Here is a 27,097-nt window from a genome sequence, read left to right on the forward strand (position 1 = left end):
AGCCTATCTCTACAAAAAGTCCAAAAATTAGCTGGGTGTGGTGGCATGCACCTGTAGTCCCAGCTACCTGAGAGGCTGAAGTGGGAGGATCATCTGAGCCTGGGAGGGTGGGGCTGCAGTGAGCCGAGATTGTGCCACTGTACTCCAGCCTGGGCAACGTGGCAAGACCCGGTCTCAAAATAAAATAAAATAAAATAAAATAAAATAATTCCATCTGCTGCTTTCTTGGTTTTATATCTCTTCCTATAGAAGCATAGTTAACTTGCTTCTTTGAAGGAAGCTGAATTTTTAGAAACATACACTAACTTGGAAAATACCTTTGGTACTACATCTTGGGGACAAAATTTAATACCAGTATGTGCCATTTATAGCAATTCCCAACAGGCATTACTTATACTAATGTGTATCAGTGTTCTTGTATAAGATTTGAAGCACAATAATTTTCAGAACATTAAATTTCTATTTAGGGAAATAATTAGATTTCGTCATATGTCTTCAGTAATTAAATAATAGCTATGACAACATAATATAGCATTTATTTAAAGGCATTTTCTATTTTATTACCTTCGGTTTTTTTAATACAGCATTTTATTCAACAAAAAAAAACTGCTACCTTTTTCTATTGAAGATAAACATTAAAATTTATGGGACAATATACATGGGAAAAGTTTTTTTCTCTTACATTATCCTACTTAACATATTGTAAATAAACATATATTCTTTTGCTTTTCTTTTTGTTAATGCTTTCTTAGAAAAAAAATTAATAAATGTAATGTAATTATTATAAAAAGTCAGAAAAACATTAATGAAATATCAAGGTAATTAAAAAACTACTTCCCTATAGGCTTCTGTCAGGGGCTTCCAGCAAAGTCTCAAAAGATTTTGCTTTTTTCACAACTGTTTAATTAACTTGAGAAAAGTCCCAAGTGTACCCTTATTACAAACATCCTTCAGAAAGTGGTGACTATAATGTGTATAGTGGTGTCTTCACCAGCAGCAGGACCAACGTGTTGGAGTTTGCAGGTGAAATTTGACTGTAATTTATTTACTTCAGTCAAGTTTTAATGCTGTAATACAGATAATTTTGTCATGAACTTTGCCAAAATATCTCCTAAAATCAATTCTCTTATTTGTTGCTTCATAAAGCTGTTTTATAGCAAATGTACACTGTTCTTCTTCAGGTCTGTACATTCCCTGGTCTGGGCTTCTTTAAGGAAAAGCTTTCTCTTAAAATACTGTTTGCTTCCCAGAGATGTGTCTGTGGGAGAGGATTCACCTGCAAAAATTTTAAGAGTTTCCCAGCAAGTGCGTGCCATGAAACAGGAGTTGATGGATCCCCACTCTGTTCTCTACAGGCCATCGTATATTGAAAAAGCTTAATTTATCCTCATTAAAACAAAACACACCTTGACATTAAAGGGGGAAAAATGACTAATCTCATTGTGTATATTGTTTTCCTTTGGGTGTATCTCTTAAACTGACTAACACTTATAAGCACACTGCCTGCAACTCTGCAGTCACTTTCACATATATTAAGACAGTTAAGTCTTAGAGTAACCTTCGAGGAATAGGTATTATTCTAACTATACTGATAAAGAACTGAGACTCAGTGAGGAAGCATTTGCCAAGATTCTATAGCAAGCTGGGAATAAAACTAGGAATTTGAGGGCTTTTTGGTTCAAGTCTTTTTTTTTTTTTTTTTTAGACGGAGTCTGGCTCTGTCGCCCAGGCTGGAGTGCAGTGGCGCGATCTCCGCTCACTGCAATCTCCACCTCCCGGGTTCACGCCATTCTCCCACCTCAGACTCCCGGGTAGCTGGGATTACAGGTGCCCACCACCACGCACGGCTAATTTTTTTGTATTTTTAGTAGAGACGGGGTTTCGCCTTGTTAGCCAGGATGGTCTCGATCTCTTGACCTTGTGATCTGTCTGCCTCGGCCTCCCAAAGTGCTGGGATTACAGGCGTGAGCCACCGCGCCCGGCCTGAAGTCTTTTATGATACACTTTATACCGGTTCACTCTTCCTTTTGTATTCTATCCAGTGCAGGCTGCATTTATAGAGCAGAATAGAAAGGAATTCTGCCTCAAGTCCTTGTTTTTTATTTCTGTGTGTCTGTCAAGGTTGTTAGAATCTCTGCGATAGCGTAATTCAAGTCATCATTATATTTCCTTTAGAGCACAGCAGTGGCCTTCTGACTGTACTATGCTCCTCACCTCTCAGCAGCCAGTCATCTTTTTGAAATATAATTTAGATCATGCCATCCTTCTGTTCAAAAACCGTCAGTGATTTTCCATTGTACTTAGAATAAAATCCAAAGTACTTATTTTGGTCTTCAAGACCCAGCACGTTCTGGCTCCTGCTTACCTCTCCCTCACTTGCTCAGTATCATCTGACCATGGTTCCTGAAATACCTTAAACTCTTCCTTGCCTCAGGAACTTTGCACTTAAACTTTCCTTTGTCTGCAGGTCTTCAAGTTCCTTAAATTCTTTGACTCCCTCCAACTGATCCTTCAGATTTCAGCCCAAATGTCATTTCCTGAAGAAATACATTCTCCTACTTCCTAAACTAAGTCCTCCTGATTTATTCATGTTTTTTCTCTCTCCTGACATTTATAATTTGCCTTTGTACTCATTTAGAAATAACATTTAGCAAGTCCTTCCAGTGTGCCAATCATCTGCCTTTAAACCTTATTTATAGGTGAGGAAGTAAAATACTTTCCCAGATTCCCACAAGTGTTGAACCAGGGTTTAAACCCAGGTTTCCTCCACAAAACCATAAACTCTGGGACATAGACCGTGTCTATGTATTATTATAGCTCCAGTGCCTGGTACTTAGTTGGCCCTCAACAAATAGATATTGAACAAATGAACCTGTAGCAATGACTTTTTTTTTTCTAAATAGCTTTATTGAAATATAATTCACATACAGCAATATCTGCCCTTTAAAAATGTGAGATTCAGCCAGGCGTGGTGGCTCATGCCTGTAATCCCAGCACCTTGGGAAGCTGAGGTGGGCGGATCACGAGGTCAGGAGTTCAAGACCAGCCTGGCCAATATGGTGAAATCCCATCTCTACTAAAAAATACAAATATTAGCTGGGTGTGGTGGTGCGCACCTGTAGCCCCAGCTACTCGGGTGGCTGAGGCAGGAGAATCACTTGAACCCGGAAGGCAGAGGTTGCAGTGAGCCGGGATCATGCCACTGCACTCCAGCCTGGGCAACAGAGTGAGACTGACTCCGTCTCAAAAAAAAAAAAAAAAAAAAAAAAAGTGAGATTCAGTGGTTTTTAGTATGTTCACAGAGTTGTGCAACCATCATCACTATCTAATTTTAGAGTATTTTCATCACCCCAGAAAGAAACTCTATACCCATTAGCAGTTACTTTCCACTTCCTCCCACCATTCTCTGGAAACCACTAATCTACTTTCTGTCTCTGTGGATTTGCTTAGTCTAGAAATTTTATATAAATGGAAGTATACAACATTTGGCCTTTTGTGAATGGCTTCTTTCATTTAGCCTAATGTTTTCAAGGTCTATCCATTTTGTAACATGTATCAGTGCTCCGTTGCTATTGCTATTATTTTATTATATGGATATACCATATTTTATTTATCCCTTCTTCACTTGGTGTACATTTGGGTTGTTTCTACTTTTTGGGCTTATGAACGATACTTCTCTGAACATTTTTATACAAGTTTTTGCATGGACATGTGTTTTCAATCCTCGTGAGCGTATACCTAGTAGTAGAATTGCTGGATCATGTGATAACTCTATCATTTACATTTTGAAGGAACTGCCGAACTGTTTTCCAAAGTGGCACAATGACTAAGAAAACCAGAACTTGACAGCATTTAAAGCAGTGAAAGCAGATTTTATTCAGGACTGTTGCAGGAAGGGAAAAGAGACCCCAGTATAGAACTGAACTTGGTTCTGAGTACAAGGAAAAGTAGGGGTTTTATAGCCAGGGAGCAGGGTGGGTAGGTGTGTGTTAGTGGACTGAAAATTACTGAGAAGATAAAATGACCTAACAGGAGTCTGGCTGAATACGGGCCAGAGTGATTAGCTGTCTCCTGGGGGATGGTTGGGGTTGGGGAATTTGTTCAGATTTTAAGGGTGACCAGAAGGGTGGGAGATTGTGGCTAAAGATTTTTGCAATAATTGGACGATGCAAACATGGACACAAAGTTTAAAAGTTGAGACCTACTTGGGAAGAGGATTTTGAGGAGCCTGACTGAAGTTTGGTCAAAGACACATACAATCTTTGTCATACCCAAAATAGACAATTCAGCTACAGTGCTTTGTCTCAACTTTATTAGCAAGGATGCTTCCCTTAAATTCTCTTAAATTCTACACAGTGACATTTCATTCTGCATCCAGTGGATATTTGTTGACATGGTGTTGGCAGAGCTAGGATATAGCCTATGGAGAAATTTCATGAAGCTGGCAAAGCTCCTGTTATTTTCTATTTCATGCTTACATATTAGTGTTTTGTTAGGTTGTTTTTCTTTTTCTTTTTTCTTTTAGATGTACACGGAAAGATTTGGCAGGTCAGATAATTTAGGCCTCTGGAAACCTCAGTTATGCTATAAAGAGTAAAGGGCAACATCATGTGTTATTGTAGGGTTCACAGTTTAGGATGCTTGGTCTTATTTTGGTAAATACTATTTGTATTATAAATGCACATTTCAAAAATAGTGAATTATATATTTTTCTTCTTTTTTTTTTCTTTTTCACTATTCTTTCATTTTATAAGAAGCATTTCCTTTTTATGTCTTAGGGTAGGTAGTGGCTCCAATCTAGCACTAAGTTGTTTTTGTTACTATTATATTATTTCACTTACCGAAGTACAGAGTAATTTGTTAACAAATTAACTAGCAATGGCTAAGAATGATTTAAACTTTCTCACAAATTGTTTCATCCTACGTTTTTCTACTTTACCACCACCTATCTGCAGTATGTTACACATCTTCAATTAATGCAAATTCAAAGTTATTTTTATAATTGAGCAGTGCTCCTGAAAATAACTGGCTGTCTTGGGGAGTTGGGAATCCAGAGTTGTTTCTTACTCTATTAGAAAAATGAAGTCCTCCTTTTAGTGACTAAAACAGAGCTTCCTAACCTTCGCCAAGGTTAACTGCATCCTTTTCTGTGCAGTGAGCAGCTGACGTGGTGTGCCAGCTCTCATTGTATAGGCTTTTATCACAGGAAGTAGATTCAAATGATTGTAATTGCTTGGGTTACATTAATATTCATGGCACATGCCTCTTACCTTACATGGCACTCATTCTCTGTGTATTTAATATGCCATTTTGCCTTTCATTTTGGCATGGGGAGCCATGATTTTAGAGGGTGTGAAACAGCGAGCAGCTGGGGAAAGAATGAATACCCAGAACCCAGTGCCAGGATTAACATACTGATGCAGATATTCTGAGAAGGGATCTTTTGAGGCAGGTTAAAAGGAAATGCCAAGTGGAACCAAAGCCGACCTTGCACTAGCACGTGATACTAGTCAAGGAGGTGCTTGGCTTCACTCTGCTGCATTTTGCTCTTGGATTGCCAGCTGCTTCAAGCCAGCTGCTTCAGCACAGCTAAAATGAAGGAAAGAATATTATCACTATATATTTTGTATTTGAAAATCTGCTGGTAATTTCAAAAGCTTAGAATATTGACAGTAGCCTGTAGACGAAAATTTAAAACTTAATGATCAAAGTATCATATCCTTCCTCCCTTTGCAGAATTATTTTTAAAAGATTGTGGCTTGCCTGTTTGGACAATTTTCAGAAGACAGGGGAAATCATTTTTCACTTTTTATTATAATATGATTAGATATAACTGAATTTTAGTAAGTACATTGCAACAATGAATTTAAATGGGCATACAGTATAACTATTTTAAGTTTTCTGGATGTAGATTTTGCAGAAAGAAGAAGTAAATACTGGAATTTAAATGCCATTTTCCAATGGACATTCCAAATAGGAGCTTGATATGTAATTCAGTTTTTCACCTCTGCTGTCAATTGTCCCATTACATCATAAACTTGATGTCTAGCAAGAGACAATATCACTCCTTTTTGTGTTCCTTTGGTTGATTATTAACTGGAAGATCCCCCTGACTTGTTACTTCTGTGGAGACTTTGGGTGCTCATCAAGAAACAAGTACTTAAGAGCTTTAGTAATTGATATGAACCCACCAGGTGCATGTAGAAGCACAGTTTGGTTTATGGGTTACCAGAGTGCCCCTGTTGAGCTTTGCCCCAGGTCCTACTGTATATTTGAGGCTCTTCCCTTCAGTTCAGTGCTTCTTAAAAGCCCTAGAGACAGAGATGGGAATGGATGCCCTTGGCAGCTGGACCACAGGCAAAAGCAGCTCACTGCTGAAACACTGTACCCTTGAAGTCCTTTTAAATTAGGTTAATTTTGCACTTTAGCCTGCAATATATCCATGATTACTTTAATATAAAACAGTTAATTTTCTAATCATCAAATGAAATTGATGCTCTAGAAAGGCATGGCATGTTTAAATTGGGGCTTCTTGATGTTATATGTAGCTGCTTTGGAGAATCGTGGACTTAGCATGGCTGTAGGGAAAATTATTTTAGTCCTTTCTTTGAAATGGACCTGATAGATACAAATAACTTTCAGGACATTTGGTGATGGAATTTGGTTAATTAGCAGCTTGTTTCAGCTTTCTACTCCGAGTGTTGTGAAAAGAGGCCAGACTTAAAGTCCAGTGAGTTCAAGACCTGGTTCACTGTTAACTTGTGATGTTGTACAGATTATTAACATCTTCAGGCCCATTTTTCATCTGTAAAATGAGACGATGAGCCATAAAATATAAAGCACCATTTTCCAAATTATATTTTGTGAATGATTACTTGCAAAAGGTATTCTAAGGGTGGTTGTCAGGGAATGGGAGGAGGGGGAAATGGAGAGTTGTGATTTAAAGGGTATAAAGTTTCAGTTTTGCAAGATGAGAAAGTTCTGGCGATTGGTTGCACAACAATGTGAGCTTTTTTTTTTTTTTTTTTTTTTTGAGACAAGTCTTGCTCTATCGCCCAAGCTGGAGTGCAGTGGCGCGATCTCTGCTCACTGCAAGCTCCGCCTTCTGGGTTCACGCTATTCTCCTGCCTCAGCCTCTGAAGTAGCTGGGACTACAGGTGCCCACCACCACGCCCGGCTAATTTCTTTTTGTATTTTTAGTAGAGACAGGGTTTCACGGTGTTAGCCAGGAAGGTCTCGATCTCTGGACCTTGTGATCCACCCGCCTCGGCCTCCCAAAGTGCTGGGATTACAGGCGTGAGCCACCGCGCCCGGCCAATGTGAGCATGTTTAACAGTAGTAAATTGTACACTTAAAAATGATTAAGATGGTAAATTTTATGTTATGTGCATTTCACCACCATCTAAAAAACTATATTCCAGCCTGTAATCCCAGCACTTTGGGAGGCCAAGGCAGGCGGATCATGAGGTCAGGAGATCGAGACCATCTTGGTTAACACGGTGAAACCCCCTCTCTACTAAAAACACAAAAAATTAGCTGGGCGTGGTGGCGGGCGCCTGTAGTCCCAGCTACTCAGGAGGCTGAGGCAGGAGAATGGCGTGAACCCGGGAGGCGGAGCTTGCAGTGAGCCGAGATCACGCCACTGGATTCCATCCAGCCTGGGCGACAGAGCGAGACTCCGTCTCAAAAAAAAACAAAAACAAAAACAAAAAAACTATATTTTAAAAGCTCCATCTTTAAATAAATATTAATTTGTATTACACCCTCCTGCTAGAGAATGACACTGCATTCAGCATATCCGAATGTCTTAGACATCCTGCACTTAAAAAAAAACTTTTAAACTTTAACCCAGTATTTCTCAAATTCCTTCTCCCAATTAATTTAACATCTCTTAATATTCTATGGAACTTACACTTGAAGGAGTCCCATTTGGGAAAAAGTTATCTGGGATCTTTCCAGCTCAAACATGTTTTTATTCTTCAAAGACACCATATGAAAATATGGGCTTTGCCAAAGTAAGATATTTGATAAATATTAATTCAGGCCTTCCGAACCTTTTCCATATCATGAAACGTATAGAAAGTAATATTTGTTTGGCACACTGGGGTAAACTGACAAGGTGGTTTAGGGCTGAGGAGTGAGGTAACTCAGTTATACCCTTGGATAAAGATCTGTAACCAGGTGTTTAAAAAGTTATCACTGAGGAAGCTGCATGACATAGCTTGTTCTCCAGATGTCATTAGTTAGCATGTTTACACAGAGAAGCATTAGAGGCAGATCATACAAAACTCTATGCTATTTGGTTTGACTTGGCAGCAATTTATTTTCCACTTTAGAGAAACCAGAAACTCTTCTGATTACATATGGCTGTGGATATTATTGGTCATTAGACCTAACTAGCAATCCCTCGTGGTATGAGAGTGAGGGATAAGAGGTTTCCAGGAGGATAATACTCTTCCACAGTCTATTTAATATACTCAAATGATGAATTCAACAGCCTCCTATTTTTAAAGCGAGAGCATATATCCTAATGTCATAAGCAGAATAATTCTCATTTAATGGGGGAAATTTTTTTCAACCTCACATTTCCTAGAGGAACAAGTATTTGGTGTAGTAATAGGGATTGGATGTGGGAAGAAAAGGATATTTATAGTAATACATTCTTAAAAGAAATACAGCATAGATCAGTGAGTGAGATCAACATTTTTCACGCTTCAGGCCTTTTTCTGAAGTCATCTTCAGCCCTTCCTCTCCACTCTGTTCCTCAGTTGGTATCATTCTGTAGTATCACATCTTCTGAATGGCTTACTCAAAGATTCTAGACTGATGGAAAAAAAACAAACAAACAAGAAATTGATTAGATTTGACAACAACCTACATCATTGTTCAGTTAGTATTTTTATTCAGCTCACCTAGAAACTAAGCAGTCATGATCCACTTAGTAACAGATGTTTTGATTTCAGAAATGCCAGGTCTTCCCCAGATTATCGTTTGTACTTACTGTCATTTTCCCCTTAAAACAACTTTTTTTGGCCTTAGCCTTTACTGTCTTTTCTGAGAATCCTATTAGAGTTTAAGATTTAAAACTAGATGTAGAACTACATCCTTGCTTAGTGTCAGGGAGCCACTGTGAAATCCCATTGACAACCTATTCTGGGCTTTAGAGCCAGAAGTTTAATTACCACCTATTGAGCGAGTTTGATTTGTCACTTCTTGGGTTCTGGCCAGGCAGAGCTAATTCCTCCTAGCAGAGCAAGGCTGGTGGGCAGGAGCCAGAATTGAGAAAGTGATGCAGTCACTTCAGCTTGTCCAGCTTCAGGCGTGGATGAAGGGAGTTAAGTGTGCCAGATTAAGTCCAAAGTGGCACACAAGCATGAGGGGCAATAAAGGCACCTGGTAAACCACAGCAAGAGGGAATCTGCAACTAAGAAAGGGGGAGTGTGGTGACTAGCTAGGAGCAAGGGCTTGCAATTTTCAGAAGTCCAGGCAAGCTGTGCTGGCACCAGACAGGAAAGATTGAGGCTGCGCTTCAGTCAGAGGCTGGCTTCAGCCTTTGAAGAAGACTGACAGGGGATATTAAGCAGTTACTGGAATGAGACCTGTAAAAAAGGCAGAATAAAATCAGTAATAACAACTGAATAATAACAACTGAAGAAATCAATAGACTATTTAACCACATCTGTAGGCCTCTACACAATCTAATACTGTGGAGTATTAAATGAATGAGATAGATTTAGAAATAAAAAACCGTTCATGGTATATTAAGGAAAATTCAAATCATAGTATATTACATAATATGTTAGTGAAGGGAACTTTGGGACATGGTAGTGTAGAACTCTGTTCAGATGAATGATACAAACACCTTAGGCATACTTTATGGGACAGATATACTTCGTTTGCCTTTTGTTTTCATCCATCTATCCTGAGGAAGTTCCACAATTATTGAATAATAACTGCCTAAAGTGGCAACATGTCTCTGATACTCCTGAAAAGAGGCAGCTTGTTGTGGAGGGCAGTGTGAGTGGTTAAGGGCACAAACTTTGGGTCCCAACTACCCGGGTTTAAATCTTGCTTCTACTACCGACTACTGGTATGATTCTGATTAAGTCCTTAACTTCTCTATACCTGTTACCCCATCTGTAAAAGGGGGACAGTAGTAGTACATACCTCAGAGAGTAGTTATGAGAATTGAGTAATAATAATATTTTAAAAATCTGTGGAAAAGTATCTGGCCTATAATTAGCCCTATAAATGTTTGTTAAGCAAATACACAAATAAAATACATACTTTCCCAGCTTCCAGGAATCAACTTAGACTTTTCTTTTCATGTCACGTGGATATTGTTCTCGTGGAATATTGAACATTTCTTAAAGTATTGTTTTAAGCACTGTGGAAAAAATAATAGTTAAAATTGTTAGCAGATCATGGAATTGGATTTTTGACCTCAATCCTTTTGAAATTAAGAAAAAAATTACACTAGTCACTTTAAACTGGCCGTTCTATATGTTTGTGCTCTAGCAATATAGAAACTAGATATTGTTATATGATTTCCTAGATACAATTAATCTAGGCTGGGCATGGTAGCTCACCTGTAATCCCAGCACTTTGGGAGGCCAAGGCGGGTGGATCACTTGAGGCCAGGAGTTCGAGACCAGCCTGGCCAACATGGTGAAAACCTTGTCTCTACTAAAAATACAAAAATTAGCCAGGTGTGGTGGTGCACACTTGTACTCCCACCTACTTGGGAGGTTGCGGCAGGCGAATCACTTGAACCCAGGAGGTGGAGGTTGCGGTGAGCTGAGATTGTGCCACTGCACTCCAGCATGGGCAATAGAGTGAGACCCTGTCTCAAAAACAAAAAACAAAAACAAGCTACTATCTTGTTTAGATAGCGGATCTTTTCCCCCTCATAGAGAGTGCTTTGGCAGTTAGGAAAAGTAAATCAGACCGAAACTGTTTATGGCGACCCCCCTCACCCCACACACTGTGAGCTAGTTAGACAGAAGATAATGCAATTTACAAATATCTGTGGGTGGCCAGGCCTGATTAGTACATGTAAAAGAAAAGTCGTTAGATACACTGACTTCAAATAATGAGGCAGAGTAATAGGATTTGTTTTAATAAGATTTTGAGGGATTAAACCTCCTAAATCTTTGTAGTTCTGTCAGGTAAAGTTAAGGAAACCAGCACTCCACAACATAAACAATGGTGTTCTGTTTAGAACCCCTGCAAAATTAGATGGGATTGGCTTCTCCTAAGACACTGAGTTGTAGTTAGTTGACAGGTTTGTTTGCCAGTAAGTACTGGTGCAATGGTGAATAGTGCCCTTTTTGTATTTGTACTCTTTCTGGTACAGATATATAATCTCACAGAATAATTTCAAATTAATTCGTATTGCAGCTGAACTATGTGACGCTATCACAGTTTGGATGCTATCACAATTAGTGGGTGAATTTAGTAGTTTTGGGTGCTGTTCATTCTTTCTAGCTTAAATCCAAGTAACTGAATATTTAAAAACTTTCTTTTGTTGATACAGGTGATACCAGTGGTATGTTAATATGGTGAGGATAATTTTTATTCCTTCCTAAGGATTTTTGTGAAGAATAAAGATGAAAATAATTACTCTAAAACATACTGCAAATCTATTAAAATATATCCTATTCATGAAAATTTATACTAATGGCCAGTATCCTTAATGTTACTTAAGTTCATAAGCACTCATAGTTCAAAGGTTTATTTTTTCTTATTTTGAATATATATTATATGCCATTGAACTCAACATAGTGACAATTTTTACTGTGTTTCAAGGTAGAAGTTGTACCTACAGAAATAAAGGAGTGGAGGTAAATAGAGAAGGATTAGAATGGGAAGTAGAGCTAGGTAATGTAGAGGCTACACGTTTCTTTGCTCCCAAATTAAGATATTTGGACTAATTGGAAGACTAAGAAGTTCAGCCTCTCAGCACAGCCCATTGTTTCCCTGCCATCCACTGCTCTGGATGTCAGGAAGAAGTGAGAGAAGGAAAGATGTGTTTCTTTGCTCTCCTCCACATTGTACTTTTTCCTGCTCTCAGGCCTGTCTGTGTGAGGCCTGAACCAGTGTGAAAAAAGAGAGCTGAAGAAGAGCATACATCCTCTCATCTCCCTGCCTTTAGAGTTTTCTAGAACAGTTGCTTCATAAATTGCAAGGGATTCCCATAACTCAATAATTTATCCTGATCTTTCTTAAAAATGAGAGAATTTCAAGATATCTCATTTTGAAACCAGCCCAATTGCCCCATAGACTGTTCTTTTTGATAATCATAGAAATTGACCCTTCTGGCATTAAAAAGGTTGAAACTTATATTTGATTTCTCTTGAGTTCCTTCCTCAGGAAACTACTTTTAGGCCTCTCACACAAAGTACCAAAGAACTGAAACCAGATCCTTGCACCATATGCCAAGAGATCCCCTCATTCACCATGTTTGCTTCTTTGCCCCTCCCAACTTCCTGGTTTCTTACACATTGTTACATTGCTTACCTGCTATATAAACTCCTGGTTTTAGTCAGTCAGGGAGATGGATTTGAGACTGAGCTCCCATCTCCTCAGCTATAGCACCTGATTAAAGCCTTCTTCCTTGGCAACGCTTGCCACCTTAGTGATTGGCTTTCTGTGTGGCGAGCAGCAGGACTTACACCAAACCTCTCGTGTTTCAGTAACAATTTAAAAAATAGATTATAAAACAAAGGTGGTACAGAAAGTATCTTGATAAATCTGTGGTGAAACTGAAAGTAGATTTTTCATTTCCAGATTATCAATTTGGGATTTAGCTGATCAGGATACCAATTTACAAATTAGCCAATCCAGTATATGTGTATGTATACACATACACCCAAAACTTCTTAGTATTTCTTACTAGTGAGGCAGGATATTTCCTTGACCCCTTTGTGGGACTTGCAACAGGTGCCTTGTTTACTCAGCCTGCTGCTCTCAACTCCTTATGGGAGGGAGTGTGCGAGCAAACAAGGTGGGAACTGGAGTGCATGAGCACTGGAGTCAGCTGGCCACTTGGGCACTGGCAGGATCAAACTCCACTCAGACCCACTGCGTTCCACACCTTGTGGGAGGGAGCACCCAGGTGAGTGGGTAAAGGAGCTGGAGTGAGCACTTTTGGGCACTGTCAGGAGCGAACTCTGTGCAGGCCTTGCGGCAGCATCCAGACAGGATCCCTGCAACTCCTGAAGCCCCAGGAGGCATGTTACAGTGCCCTTCTAGCTCTGCCATCTATGTATGGCTCAAGTGTTAACAGCTCAGAGGGCCCTCCACCCTTTCACACGAGGTGGCTGTCCTCTGCCAGTGAGGGCAAAGGGCCAGTGTGACAGTCTTTTGTATCTGCACTCATGGCTCCTGAGCTCTTGTCCAGCACCCAGGAGAAACAAGTTTACACAAACGAATTGGATGGTAAATGTGGGGAATTTTTCTCGAGGATGAAAGTGGCTCTCAGTGGAAAGTGGAGCTGAAAAGGGGACAGGGGGCTACATAATCTTCCCCTCCAGTCTGGCTGTCTCCAGCCAGGTTCTTTTTTGAAGTTACGTTGTCAAGCTGTGTCTCTGAAGTCAAGCCACTTCTCCGATGTCCAGCTATAGTCTCTGATGTCCAGAGGCTTCTCCTTTCTCTGCTGGCTGAGTCTGGGGTTTTTATAGGCACAGGATGTGGGGTGGGGCAGACCATGGGCAGTTTAGGAAAAGGGAACATTTGTGTGGGAAAACAGGGATATAAGTTCTCACTTTGGGCCTTGGTTTCAGGTTTTTCAGCTGGAGGGCAGGGCTTTGCCATGGACCTGCCCTTTTCTGCCTAGAATTTATCTGCCTCCTGTCCCCATCATCAGGAATTCTCAGTGATTTATAAATATTGTCTTATTATTTTCTGTAACATCACTTAGAGGAAGGTAGAAGTATAAAATATACATCTATGACAGGGTGTGGCTAGCATACAAATTTATTGAAGATTCTAAAGGACTGTCCTCAAACCAGAGAAAGAGTCACATTTAGGAATCCAGTAACTCTGCTTTTATGCTACTGCAGACATTGTGTTAAATAGGTGTTATAATGCAAGCCATAATAGCTCCAGATGAGAATTTCATTGAGTTTAACCATTTAGAATGAATAATATGTTGTAGTAGTAATAATAGTTATTATAGGCTGCATGTGGATTTGCCTCATTTTAAGCAAACCTGAAAAAAATACCTATGTTATCAAATTTTTGGATTTTTGCCAATGTAATCAGTGTGGGTTTGAGTTCTGCTGTGAAAGAGGTATTGATTTCTTTCCTTCTTTTTTTTTTTTTTTGAGACAGGGTCTTGCTCTGTCCCCCAGGCTGGAATGCGATATTGATTGCTAAGAACTCTATTTATTAGTGAGATTAGCCCTTTGTGATATGAGTCGCAAAAGGTTTTGGATTCTTCACTTAAGTGCTATGCTGGAGTTGTTATTAGAGATTTGTCATTTGTCTTAGAGGTGAAAAGAGCCTTATAGTTCAAATCTCTCAATCTATAGATAAGAAAAATTGACCCAGTGACATTAAGCTATTAGCCCAAGAGAGAACAAATCTGATCCCTAAATCTTTTCTAGGAAACAGGGTTCCATGTGGCTAGAAGGGACTGAAGGACAGGGAGAAGAACTCATAGTTGCAGCCCTGTTCATGTAGTAGTTTTATACAACTGGCATCAAATCCAAAGCATAGCTTGTAACTCCTTGATGTTGAGAAGGTGCAGCTGGGCATTTTAACAGTTTAACAGTAGAATAGAAAAGCAAAGGATTTCAAAAACTATAATTATGTTTTTACAACTTTAGTTTTAGGAGCATTGCTATAGTTGCTAATTAATCCATATATCTGGTGAAACAGATTAATAGCATGTATTTGGTTATAATATAAGCATTGTGAATCCAAGTTAACATGTTACTTTCATTCTTTCTAATGTAATTATTATGCTATTATCAATTTGTTACCATGCAGTAATCATGCAGTTTTAAGTAACTGCTTAAAACCCAGAGTGAGGCATAGAAATTTATGTCGAACTGGACGGTGCTGAATGTCAGCTACATGGTAGCAAGATAGATGCTTTGCATCAGGGTCATTTCTACTATTATAAAGCTTGAAAAAGGATAGAACAAAAAGAGTCATGGTTGTATGGATGTCTTTATGGGTGATAAAGTTTGAATTAGCATATGTAGGACATTCCAGTACAATTAATAACCACTCTGTTAGTTAACTGGTTGGGGTGAATTCTCTTTTAGTGTTTCATTTACCTTATAAGTAGCTGTAACTCAGCAATTAAGTCATGACACCAGCCCACTGTGACACTAGAGGATGGAGGATAGTGCTTGGGTGGGGGAGCATAGTGCTTGGGTGCATTCTGCTCATATTAAGTCAGAGTTGTTGGCTTCCTAAGTGCCTCTCATTCTCTTTTAGGTTCTTGAATAAATCTATGTGTTATTCATATATAGTCATGAATGCACTGAAACAAATGCCGTCCGCCCCATGAATCTGCAGGTTCCACATCTGCAGATTCATTCAGTCAATGGTGTATTGAAAATAATATTCTGAAAAAAATGCATGGTTATGTCTGTACTAAACATGTACAGCATTTTTTACTCATTATTCCCTAAACAATAGAGTAAAACAACTATTTATGTAGCATTTATATTGTATTAGGTATTATGAGTAATCTAGATATGGTTTAAAGTATGCAGAAGGATGTGCATAAGTTATATGCAAATACTATGACATTTTATGTAACAGACTTGAGCGTCCTCTGCTTTTGGGGTCCACAGGGTGAGGGGATTCCTAGAACCAGTCTTCCATGGGTACTGAGGGACAACTATAATTTCATGCAGGATTTTGTGATTGTAGCAAACAGTAAAAATTGTTTCATGTTCATGTACTATCTTTCTAAAACTAGAATTCAGATTACAAATACACATATAAATACTTTTTCTCATTGGTTCTTTTAGAAAAACTTTTTAAGATAGGAGGATTTTGTTCTTGATGTAATTGCTGCTATTATTCTGTCAACTTATTCTTAAATAACTTGTTTTAACTAAAATAAAACTGAAATATTTTTTGAAAATTCCCCTAAATTCCTGCTTTAGAAAATAGCCTGTATTGATTGTTTTTAAAGCTATATATGCTTTTATTTGTTACCAAAATAAAACAAGTGTGTTTAAAAATATTTAAGACTAGAGAGAATGGAAAAAGTGTGTAAAATAAAAGTTCCATGAACTTCTATCCTCCAAAGAGAACTACTTAATGGATTCTAGTTTTATGTCATGCTTTAGAAACCTTTTCTCCCGCTGATTAAAATACACCACTAGTACATAGAGTAGAAAATTTCAAGTCTGTAGTGAAGAAAAGAAATCACTTACAGTCTATCATTTGGAGGTGAGCACTATTGGAATATTTGTCCTTCCATTTTTCAGGATACATGTGTTACAGAAATGGTCCTTATGTTTATGTACCTATACAGATAGCTAACGTATAATGTATACACTTTAAACAAAAGATGTCAAACTACACACACTTACATAATTTGCTTTCTAAACTAAAATGGAGTGATCACTTTCCTGTCATTTATAACTTGATTTTTAATGGCTGCATACTATTCTATCATATAGATAGTTAATATTTAACCATTTTTCTTGTTGTATATTTAGTTTTTAGTTTTTTTGGCTTTTGCAAATAATATATTTATAGATATATTTTTGCTGAATATCCTTGAAGATAAATATTTTTACATACCTATTATTATCTCCTTAGCCTAAATTCCCACATGTGTAGTGATTTTTAAAGAACAACAAACATATGCTCAATTCACATGTACGAACTTATGGGATTGACGAGTGGATGAGAAAGAACCCATCAGATTTTTAGAATGACTTTAGCAAGTAAATTTGAAGATTCCAAATTTCAGGCTTTTAATTTAAATAAATAATAGCCTTAAATATTCTGCATTTAGGTACTTAAATATTTTGTTTGAATATATATTAATAATCACCATATTTGTGCAGAGGAAGCCTATTGTGCACATTTTAATACCACCCTTATTTATGTCATTGAGTTTTCTATCCATTGATTGTTTGGAACTGTGTTTATCATACCAAAATCCAAAGTGAAAAACATGGTCAAACACAGGTGTCGTGGGATACACAGAAACAAGCAAAACTAGATTTTCTTGGAGAAAAAGGATATGATGACTTCCCAGGATGCTTTAAATTTCTTTCTTGTTTTTAGCTGACCTCACTCTAGGAAGAGAAAATAAATTATATTAGTTATTTTATTTCCAAATAAAAGCAAAAGAATTATAACTTGAAAATATAAAAGGGTTTACCTCAAATGTTGATTAAAACAATAGTTATATGACTAGAATAAAATTTTGACTTTAAAATGTAGAAACTGTAATAGCTACTGTTTAGTGAGCTCACAATAGGTACCTAACATGGCCCTACGAGCTTCTTCTCATTCTTACTAATCTTTTTTAAGGTCAGGATAATAATATATGCATGGCAGGTCTGAATGCTTCAATTTTAAATGCTTGTCAAATTATTCATCTTTTTGATGTTTTAGATCCAGGAAACCTTTGGATGCCTCCCCACAATTTATTAAATTTTTTCAATGTGTTAATCATTTCCTTTACAATTTTTATAGAAATTATTTTAAGTGTGATTTGGCACGACCTGTAGCAGAAATTTTAATCATTTCATTCATCTTTTTACTACCATAGTTTATCTGAGACATAATGATTTTTATGACTTCAGTGACACCTGAAATGAAACCAGTACTCTAAAGTAGTTTTTGTTTAACGTGATTTTATTCTTTTAGAATTTATGTTTTGCCAGAGTGAAATGAAGAATTCAGATGTAATAGGGAGTGACTGTACAGTAATGAGTTTCATTTCTAGCTAGCTATTTTTATCCAAGGAATTGGTATTCTCTAAAATGACAATTGTAAAAGATGACTAAAATTATTTTTGAAACATTTTTAGACTTGATATACCAGGGTTCCACTAGAGAAACAGAATCAGTAGGCTACACACACATACACTGAGACAGACAGACAGAAATAGAGAGACAGAGAGAGAGGCAATGAGTTGGCTTCCAGGATTTTGGGGGCTGGCTAGGCAAGTCTGAAATGGGTAGGGTGGGCCATTAATCAGGAAGGGCAGGCTGGAACTCTTGTGTCTAAGCTGAAGTGGCTGTCTGCAGGTCAAATTTCTTTATCAGAGAAGCCTCAGCTCTGCTGTTACGGCCTTCGAATGGCTTGAACCAGGCCCACCCAGGTTATCTAGGATAATCTTTACTTAAAGTCAATGGATTGTGTATTTTAATCACATCTACAAAATAACCTTCACAGCAATACTTAGTGTTTGATTTAATAGCTAGGGGCAGTAGCCTACCCAAGTTGACACACAAAATCTCACCATCACACTTGATAACTGAACCAGTTCAATGCTCATATAGAAACACCCACTTCATTAATAGGTAGTTATAATTTATCCATGATAAAAACCAGATATACCCAATTTGACTACTTAATGCTGGTACTAGCTTGGGCTATACACAGTTTGCATGTTACTAAAAGTAAAAATCTACCCTTGAAATACTAATACTTACCAGAGTTGAGAATATTGAAAAGGAGGTATGCTAGGCTATATTTAGGATTTTTATAAAGTTTTGAGGAATGGCAGCATTATTGGGATACTGATTGATTTCCCAAATGATGTAAGGGGACAAACAGTCATTTAAACTTTTGCTTCTTAAGTGGGGCTCATAACTCCCCTGAAATATGTTCTTATTTTCTTCCGCCATTAGAAGGACTCTCGTAGAAAATACCAGAGAAGCATTGCTTTTATTTAAGGTAAACAAGGGGTCAGCAAACTCTTTTCTGTAAAGAGCCAGATAGTAAATATTTTCAGCTTTGCAGGCTGTACAGTTTGTTACACTATTTAACTCAGCTGTTGTAGCATGAAAGCAGTCATAGACAATACATAAACTAACAAGCACGGCTGTGTTTATAAAATGTATTTACTAACACAGGCAGTGGGCTGGATTTTGCCTGCAGGCTGCATTTTCCCTATCCCTGATGTAGACAGGTCTGGTGTGTTGGTTTAAATAGTCGCTCTGTTTGTAATACCATACATATCTAGTGACAGGATGTATTTCAGCACAGTTTAGGAACTGGTCAACTATTGAACACCTTCCATTTTTCTGCTTTTTTATCTTATTTTATTTTATGTTGAGATGGAGTTTTGCTCTTGTCGCTCAGGCTGGAGTGCAATGGCACGATCTTGGCTCACTGCAGCCTCCACCTCCCAGTTTCAAGCGATTCTCTTGCTTCAGTTTCCAGAGTAGCTAGGATTACAAGCACCCACAACCACACCCGGCTAATTTATATATACATATACACATATGTGTGTATATATATATATATCTTTTTTTTTTTTTTTTTTAGACGGAGTTTTGGTCTTGTCATCGAGGCTGGAGTGCAGTGGCACAATCTTGGCTCACTGCAACCTCCGCCTGTCTGGTTCAAGTGATTCTCCTGCCTCAGCCTCCCGAGTAGTTGGGATTACAGGAGTCTGCCACCACGCCCGGCTAATTTTTTTGTATTTTTAGTAGGGCTGGGGTTTCACCATGTTGGCCAGGCTGGTCTCAAAACTCCTGACCTCTGGTAATCCGCCCACCTCAGCCTCCTAAACTGCTGGGATTACAGCCAGGAGCCACCACGCCTAGCCACATTTCTCTGCTATTTTAATAAGAACATGGAATAGAATAAGTATAGGAATGGGGTAGTGTTCAATCTATTAGGGGATTAAAGCTATTATATATAAAATTAGCACACAATATAGAGTTATGATATATATTTTATATATGATTGTATAACATGACTTATTAAATATATGTAATGAAGCATATTCTCTCAATTCTCAAGAAAGAAAAAAAAAGTAAGCATTCATGTTTGTTTTGTGGCTCAGCACAGAAGCTAGGCCAGGTGCAGAGATTTCCTTGTGAGCATATGGAGGCAGCACTGTAAGGCAAGCTGGTGGTTGCCAATTTCCTGGCTTTGGTTCCGCCTCCCATCTCCTCATTATTAACAAACGACAATCATCAGAGAAAGAGGAAGCTGAAGAATTATATGAGCATATATGTAGAGGACATAGGCATTTGGTAGAATATCATAGACATCCAAATACTTGAGTTTGAGATTCTAAATTCAGTAGCAAAAATGCTACTTTTTACTCTGACACTATGTAGTCAATTATAGTTCAGGCACAGGCTAAGAAACCAGCAGATTTTCCAATTCCTAGAAGAATGGCCTAGGGAATAGCACTTACCATCTTTAGGTATTAGTTTCTTCATCTGTTTTAGTCATGCCTTGCGTCAGTGATCTTTAAGCTGGAGCAGATCAATTCCCATGTGTTAGAAAGATGACTCAGGTGGCAGTGTAGAGTTTGGGTTAGATTGAGTGCTGAGAGATGGCATCTAGGAGACAGGTTGGGGGGATATGATCATCCAGGTAAGAGAAAGGAAGATTGGACCACTGAGGGCAGCACAGATGGAAAGAAATTATCTGACTGGAAACACCTGTCAACACATGCTTGGGTACAGGCTTTATGTGAACCCAGGGTGAGTAATGCTGTGGGATCCTTCCAGTGTAAGAAGCCCTTAGAACAATGGTTAGGGACTCAGGCTTCAGCAGCAGTTGTACCTGAATTCATATCCTGGGTCTGTCACTGTCTATCTGCGTGACTTTGGACAAGTGACTTAAGTGATTTAATCTTCACTTTCTTATCTCTAGATACGGGCAGGATAATAACACAAAGTTGTGAAAATTTACTAAGACACCATGTAAAGCATTTAGCCCATTGCTGGTTGTTTTATGAAGATTCTATGAGTGTTTGCTGCCATTATTATTATTCATTATTATTATTATTTGTGGGAGGAAGTAAAGTTCAAGTACCAATAATAATTTTCAACCATTACAAATTGTGATTATATAAAAGTTTTAAAAATTTCTCAGGAACCAGGGAGCATTCTATTTTTTATTCTAATTCGAGAATAAAATTATATTTTATGTTTTTACTTTTCTCAAAAGTGGTAAGAGCAAATCAGTTTTAGGTTGTCATTTTTTCTGTTTCCAGGTTTTTAGAACAGTAGATACCTGTTCTCTGTAATTTGGTATGTCTATCTGTGTAATACTTACATCAGTCCTGGTGGTTGTTCCTAAGAAAAGGAAAATAAGAGGCAAATACGTATTGATTCTGTACAAGAAAAAGAATGAATTAAGGGAGAAAAACACCAAAAGTCGCTAATGCTGTGTTACAGAAGAGAAAAAGGTTATGTTTTATAATACACTGAGGTAGACTTTATATTAAAAACATACTCTCCCCAATACTCTGCAAGTTGGATTTTTTTTTGAATATTTCTTTTCATCAGCTAGGTTCTTATTTTATTTTCTCTGCAGCTGTTGGTCTGTCTCATGTTACATTCCCATCATTTATGTATCTGGTTTTGCCTGTGATGAAGCTGAGAAATATCTCATTTTAATGGTTTCTGTGTTTTGTGTCTGTCTGTTTTCCAGTTTTGGGGAGACATTTAAACCAGTAGTCATGTCATCTCATGTAATGGCATGCCTCTCTGCTTATTCTCCCTTCTGTTACCAAACAATATTTATGGTTAGTGTCTGTGTGCATGTGTGCGATGACTATTTGCTATATATACAGTTGCCTAGAACACTGTGAAACTCTGCATATTCAATGGAGTGGTTTCTTTTTGTTTTTCTGCATGCTATCAAATACTCTCAAAGTGTCCCTTCTGCTTTTTGCATCAAAGATAGCTGGAGGATAGAAAGGGGCATTCCAGTAAATTCTACTTTCTAGCAAATTGTATATAGAGGTTTTTCTTCCAGTAATGTTTTCCTCCCGATTTTTATGTAGAAAGCGTTTTGTTAAAATTCTGGAAATGAAACTCAGAAAGGAAATTAAAAGAAAAGGGAAAGCTTGCATCAATTATGACAGATAAGAGGTTAACGTACTTACTAAGAGCTTTTATAAATTAGTGCCTTTCCAATAGAAAAAAAGGCAAACAACACGAACTGGTAATTAAATTAAATTAAAAAATTAATTAAAGCCTTAAAAACTAGAGAAAATAGACATAGAATTTTAAGCCTAGCTAGTAATCAAATAACCAAACTTCCCTCCCCTCCCCTCTCTTCCCTTCCCCCTCCCTTCTCCCTCCCTTCCTTCTCCCTATCTCCTCCCTCCCCCTTCTTTTCTTTTCCTTTCTTTTTTCTTTTGTTTCTTGAGCAGGGGCAGGGAGGAATGGTTTCTTTTTTTTTTTTTTTTAATTTTCTGTATTTTAAAAAATGTTTTGGGAAAACAACTTTGAAAAGCAAAAGCAATCTCCATCCATTTTGGGGATACAGGTTTGTTTGTTTCTATAGTAACGTGATGGTTGGCCTTCCAGTGGTAGTACTCATTTGTAATATAGCCGGGCCAGAGGTACTTTCTGAGTTCATGGCACAGGATTTCTTGGTGTGAGGTTGACTGACTCATTCAAACCTAGGACTGTAGCTTCATTAATCTTGAGTTTTAACCAATTACTGATCCACCTCAAGAAACACTGTCTGTGTTCTAAGGATGTAGGCGTTAGACAATTTCTAATTAAAAACATGAAATTTCTTTCTTTTTCCTTCTGCATTATAGATGAATAGATTATTCACCATGAGGGATGACCATTTTGGACACTATTTGAGATAATAAGAATAGATATTTAAGAGGGGAAAATGCCATTTACAGGGGCTAGGAACATTTTTATTAGGGATGAATTTAGCTTGAGATTTGTGTGGTAATAAAAAGCACCTGGAATTTAGATGCATCTTTTAATAGATTTTTTTTTTAAACTGGCTTGCCAATATTTGAAAATATCAGTGCTCCAGTTTCCATCGACTGTTACCTGTAGACATTACATAAAGCCAGGTGCATTTGTGATTAACCGGAATTCACAGCCCAGGACCTAAGGAGATAATTTTAGGTGCTTTCTGGAATAATAACTGGTCCTTAGGTACAAATGCAAAGCCAAATGTAGTTATTGGAATTGGAAATAATAAAGCCAAGGGCTTATTTTGAACAACCACGCAGTTGGAGCAGCTGAATACTAAAATAGTGGCTTGTGTAGTGGTTTCCCCTGTGGCTTCTTATCTCTGTGGGTTACACACCCTCACCCAGGGGAAGACGGTCTTCTTAATGCAGCTTGCAGCAGGCCTTCTTCTGTGCGGCAGCTTTTCCTCAGAAGAGAAGTACATTAGTCATTGAACTGTTAGAGAATATAATGAAAAGAAAAACCTAACTTAGGATCAGATTTGAATTTTACTACCCCATGGCCTGTAGCTGCTTCTCTGACCCAATATATTATCTTCCTTTGAGGCAAACTATTTAGTTTTCAGTTAGTAGAGGATTTCAAAACAAAGCAAGTAGATTAATAGAAAGTGTAAAAATCAGAATAAATAGAATAGAAAATAGATTTACTTTTGTTTTGTCGTGTAATCTCGGCTGATAAAACAGGAATATACATATGTATGTAGTTGTCAGGTTCAAAATCATGCCAGTTAAAGTTCTCTGTGTTTTAATTTTTCTTAAAGGCATATATAAAAAAGAATCTCAGAGAAAGAAGACACATTCATAATGATTAACCGTACATACATCTTTAAAAGTTTGGTGTAAGAATGAACCAGTATTATACTTCATAGAAGGGCTGATTGTTCTTGCAGCAGGAAAAAGGTTTGAGTTTTATTCATAATTTACTTACTAACTCATTCAATGCCATTTATCTTTAACTTAAGTCACACTTAATGATAAATGCTCTTCTCTTTACTGCCAGACTGCCTGTAGAAGTAACTGAGCTGGCTGCCTTAATTTCCTTACTATTCACTGTCTTTAATCACTTCAAATTTGACTTTGGCCCCACTTCACCAACATGCCCAGACTCTTGCCCTTTATGTCACACTGGGAAAGCCACATCCTGTTGAATTTAACTCTGCAACATCTGATATGCCCAACTCCCCTCTCGGGTGGTATTATAGGCGCTCCCCTCTGAAATAATTCCCGAAGCTGCACATTTTACACACTCTACCCCATTACTACCAGATGTATCTGTCTTTGTCACATCTCTGGTTATGAATGGTATCTTCTTTCTGCCTGCTATATAAAGTCCACTTTTCTTGGCTTGGCATTTGAGCCAGCATTCTCTCCCACTGCTTCTCATCCGCCCTGTTTTCCAATCCAATTCCTTCGTGTATGCTGTGATATCTACCTAGAGTCCATACTCTCTCTTCTTTCCTCTCTAATCTCATATTCAAAGCTTATCCTTCTTTCCAAGCCCAGAAGGAAGGACATCCCATTCATTAACCTTCTCTAACCCTCCTAGCTGGAAGTAATGTTTACTTCCTCTAGATTTTATCTGTGCTTCTCTTCTGAGATGTTTCATATTCTGTGTTATTTGTGTAGCCATCTCATTGTCCCTTCTCAAGGGTAGGGTCAGTCTCATTATCATGCTATTTTCTGCCCCCAGTGTCTAGTTCAGTGTATGATACTTTTTATAAGCTAAATATATTTTAGATATTAATAAATGTAGAGCATATATGAAAGATGTTTTAGAATATAGATGTTATTCCATTATGCTTGTTAATATTCTTCTTACATTTCTTAGTTATTTCCATGCATTTTAGATTTAATAATTATCTGTTCAAACAGTTGATTATTGTGAGCATTTTGAACCCTTTTATTAGGTTCCAGCACATTAAGTAACGAATTGCTGTATTCAGCTTTGTAGCATGTAATATTCCAAATCTTACTATTAAAGTAATATTCTGTAATATTTTTCGGTATAACTTCCAGTATAGGAAGAGTAAATGAGAAGCTAGTGAACAAATTCTCCTCAAGATAATGGAAAAGTCCTAGCACATTTTGCATGGCTGATGCTGTGAAAAGCCTTTTGGAGTACTCCAGTGTGAACACAAGAACAAATGGGAGTGTCCTTTTATACCACTCACTCCAGCCACTCCATAAGAGCATGTAATAGCTCTCTACAGTGACACTGCACCTTGCAAGAACTCAGCAATCCAAACATTTCAATTCCCCAGAGCACCAAGCGCTAAGTAAGAAAAAAAGGCCAGTGCGTATAGTACATACAGATAAGCATAAAATAATTACCAAGGGAAGGCCTTACCTTTGGCTCTCAAAGACAGCTGTTATTTTACATAGTTCCAGTGCACATCTTTTAGGGCTGTACTTAGCGGCCTTCTCAAGGAAACGTTCCTTTATGCACATTCTGTCATTCACTCCATCCAGCCCATGGCTGAGTTAAGTGTACTAGCTCTGTATTTCCAGCAACACCAGAATTATAATTGCCTGCCAATTTGTCTCCATGTCTGCTTCTCCCACAAAACCCAGAGCTCCTTGAGGATAAGAACTATGTATATATCATATATCTTTGTATCACCAGTGTTTTACATAGTACCTGGCCACACGTTGAATATGAATATCTATTGAATGACCGAAGCTGGTCATGCACCTTTGAAATCACAACAGATTTTTAAGTAGCACATTGAGGAGAAAAGGCAGTTTGAAGCAGGTCAACAACAAATAATAATAGTTAATATCTGATAGTGTGTCAGGTGACAAAAATAACATGAAGAAGACTTAAAACAAAAAAAACCTTTGCGGTATTACTTACTTTTGGAGGCAATAACCTAGAGTACTTCAACAGTTTTTTTTTTTTTTTTTTTGAGGTGGAATCTCACTCTGTTGCCCAGGCTGAGTGCAATGGTGCGATCTTGGCTCACTGCAACCTCCGCCTCTTGGGTTCAAGCAATTCTCCTGCCTCAGCCTCCCGAGTAGCTGGGACTACAGGCACCCACCACCACGCCCGGCTAGTTTTTGTAGTTTTAGTAGAGACGGGGTTTCACCATATTGGCCAGGCTGGTCTTGAAGTCCTGACCTTGTGATCCGCCCGCCTCGGCCTCCCAAAGTGCTGGGATTACAGGCATGAGCCACCGTGCCCGGCCTCAACAGTTTTTTAAAAAACTTTATTGCATGCTAACACAGTACTGTAGTTTACATTCATTTTGATGACTTAGAGTTACCAATCAAAGACTGAAATATGTTCTGGCCATTCTTTTTAAGGGTGAAGTCAAGTATTTAATTTATTTTGGAAAGATTCCCTTGTGAAATTGTTTCTAAAAGTGTCTGGTTTAATAGGATACAACCTTAACTATCCCACATGACTAATTTCTGAGGGTTCTACATAGCCATAGTCTTGCTATATGAGGATAACATAAGTATATCTGGAACCATCTTGATTTATTAATGTGTAGTAGTCATTGAGTCTTCCTAATATGGACTTCAGACTGTACAGGTAGTCTAGGGATAGAAACATACACACACACACACACACACACACACACACACACACACACACACACACGGCAAAGTCCCAGCCATCAAAGACTTCTAGTTTTGTCAGATTTATATTTTCTTATGAAGGTTATTATCAGAAGTCCTGGGAAATGGTTGTTATAACTTTCCTACCTAGAACTCTGCCCCTTGTAGTCATTTAGCATTTATCAAACATTGAGTACTGTGTGGACCAGGCTCTGTGCTGGGTGCTCTGTGTTGGCTGCTGGAGGATTGAGACACAGTGTGTGTGCTTGTAGGGAAGAGGTTCCCAGAGCCTGGAACACCTTGTCTTAGCAAAGTTTTTATTTCTATTCAGTGTAACTATGTGGAAGGTTTGCTTTGTGTACAAATAGACTTTTATTTTTTCTTCCTGGTATTAAATAGTTTATGAGAAACAGACAAACTCGTAAAATAGTCTTCAACCATAAATGAAAGCATATTTTAAATAATTAAAAATATAATAAGACTTATTTAGGTCTTTCCTCTGTACTTGACCAGGGTAGAGATCTTCATTATCAAGGTTCCTGTAACTAAAAGGGAACAGATCATCTGACATCTTGCTCCACTTGTCCTTGAGGGTTATTAAGGTTTGTGTGTGACTGGGCGTTG

General features: G+C 38.0%; 1 protein-coding gene and 1 long non-coding RNA gene across 11 annotated transcripts in view; one reads left to right on the forward strand and one right to left on the reverse strand.

Annotated features, from left to right (window-relative positions):
- Positions 1 to 27,097, forward strand: part of ST7 (suppression of tumorigenicity 7) — a 278,014-nt gene that overhangs the window by 113,505 nt on the left and 137,412 nt on the right. The window contains exon 1 of one of the 10 annotated variants that reach the window (XM_032761531.2): positions 20,454 to 20,660. The exons of 8 other annotated variants lie outside the window; for them this stretch is intronic. The gene's annotated coding sequence lies outside the window, so the exon portion shown is untranslated. Of the gene's footprint in view, positions 1 to 20,453; positions 20,661 to 27,097 lie in introns of those variants that run through there. One more of the 10 variants, XM_032761530.2, reaches the window with a different exon arrangement.
- Positions 8,691 to 11,347, reverse strand: LOC116814278 (uncharacterized). Its single transcript, XR_004371215.2, has 3 exons — positions 10,288 to 11,347; positions 8,913 to 9,599; positions 8,691 to 8,823 (listed from the first exon to the last, which is right to left on the reverse strand). It is a non-coding gene; the product is annotated as an uncharacterized LOC116814278 (long non-coding RNA).

This window comes from Hylobates moloch, unplaced genomic scaffold, assembly GCF_009828535.3.
Source record: "Hylobates moloch isolate HMO894 unplaced genomic scaffold, HMol_V3 SCAFFOLD_1, whole genome shotgun sequence".
NCBI lineage: Eukaryota > Metazoa > Chordata > Mammalia > Primates > Hylobatidae > Hylobates > Hylobates moloch.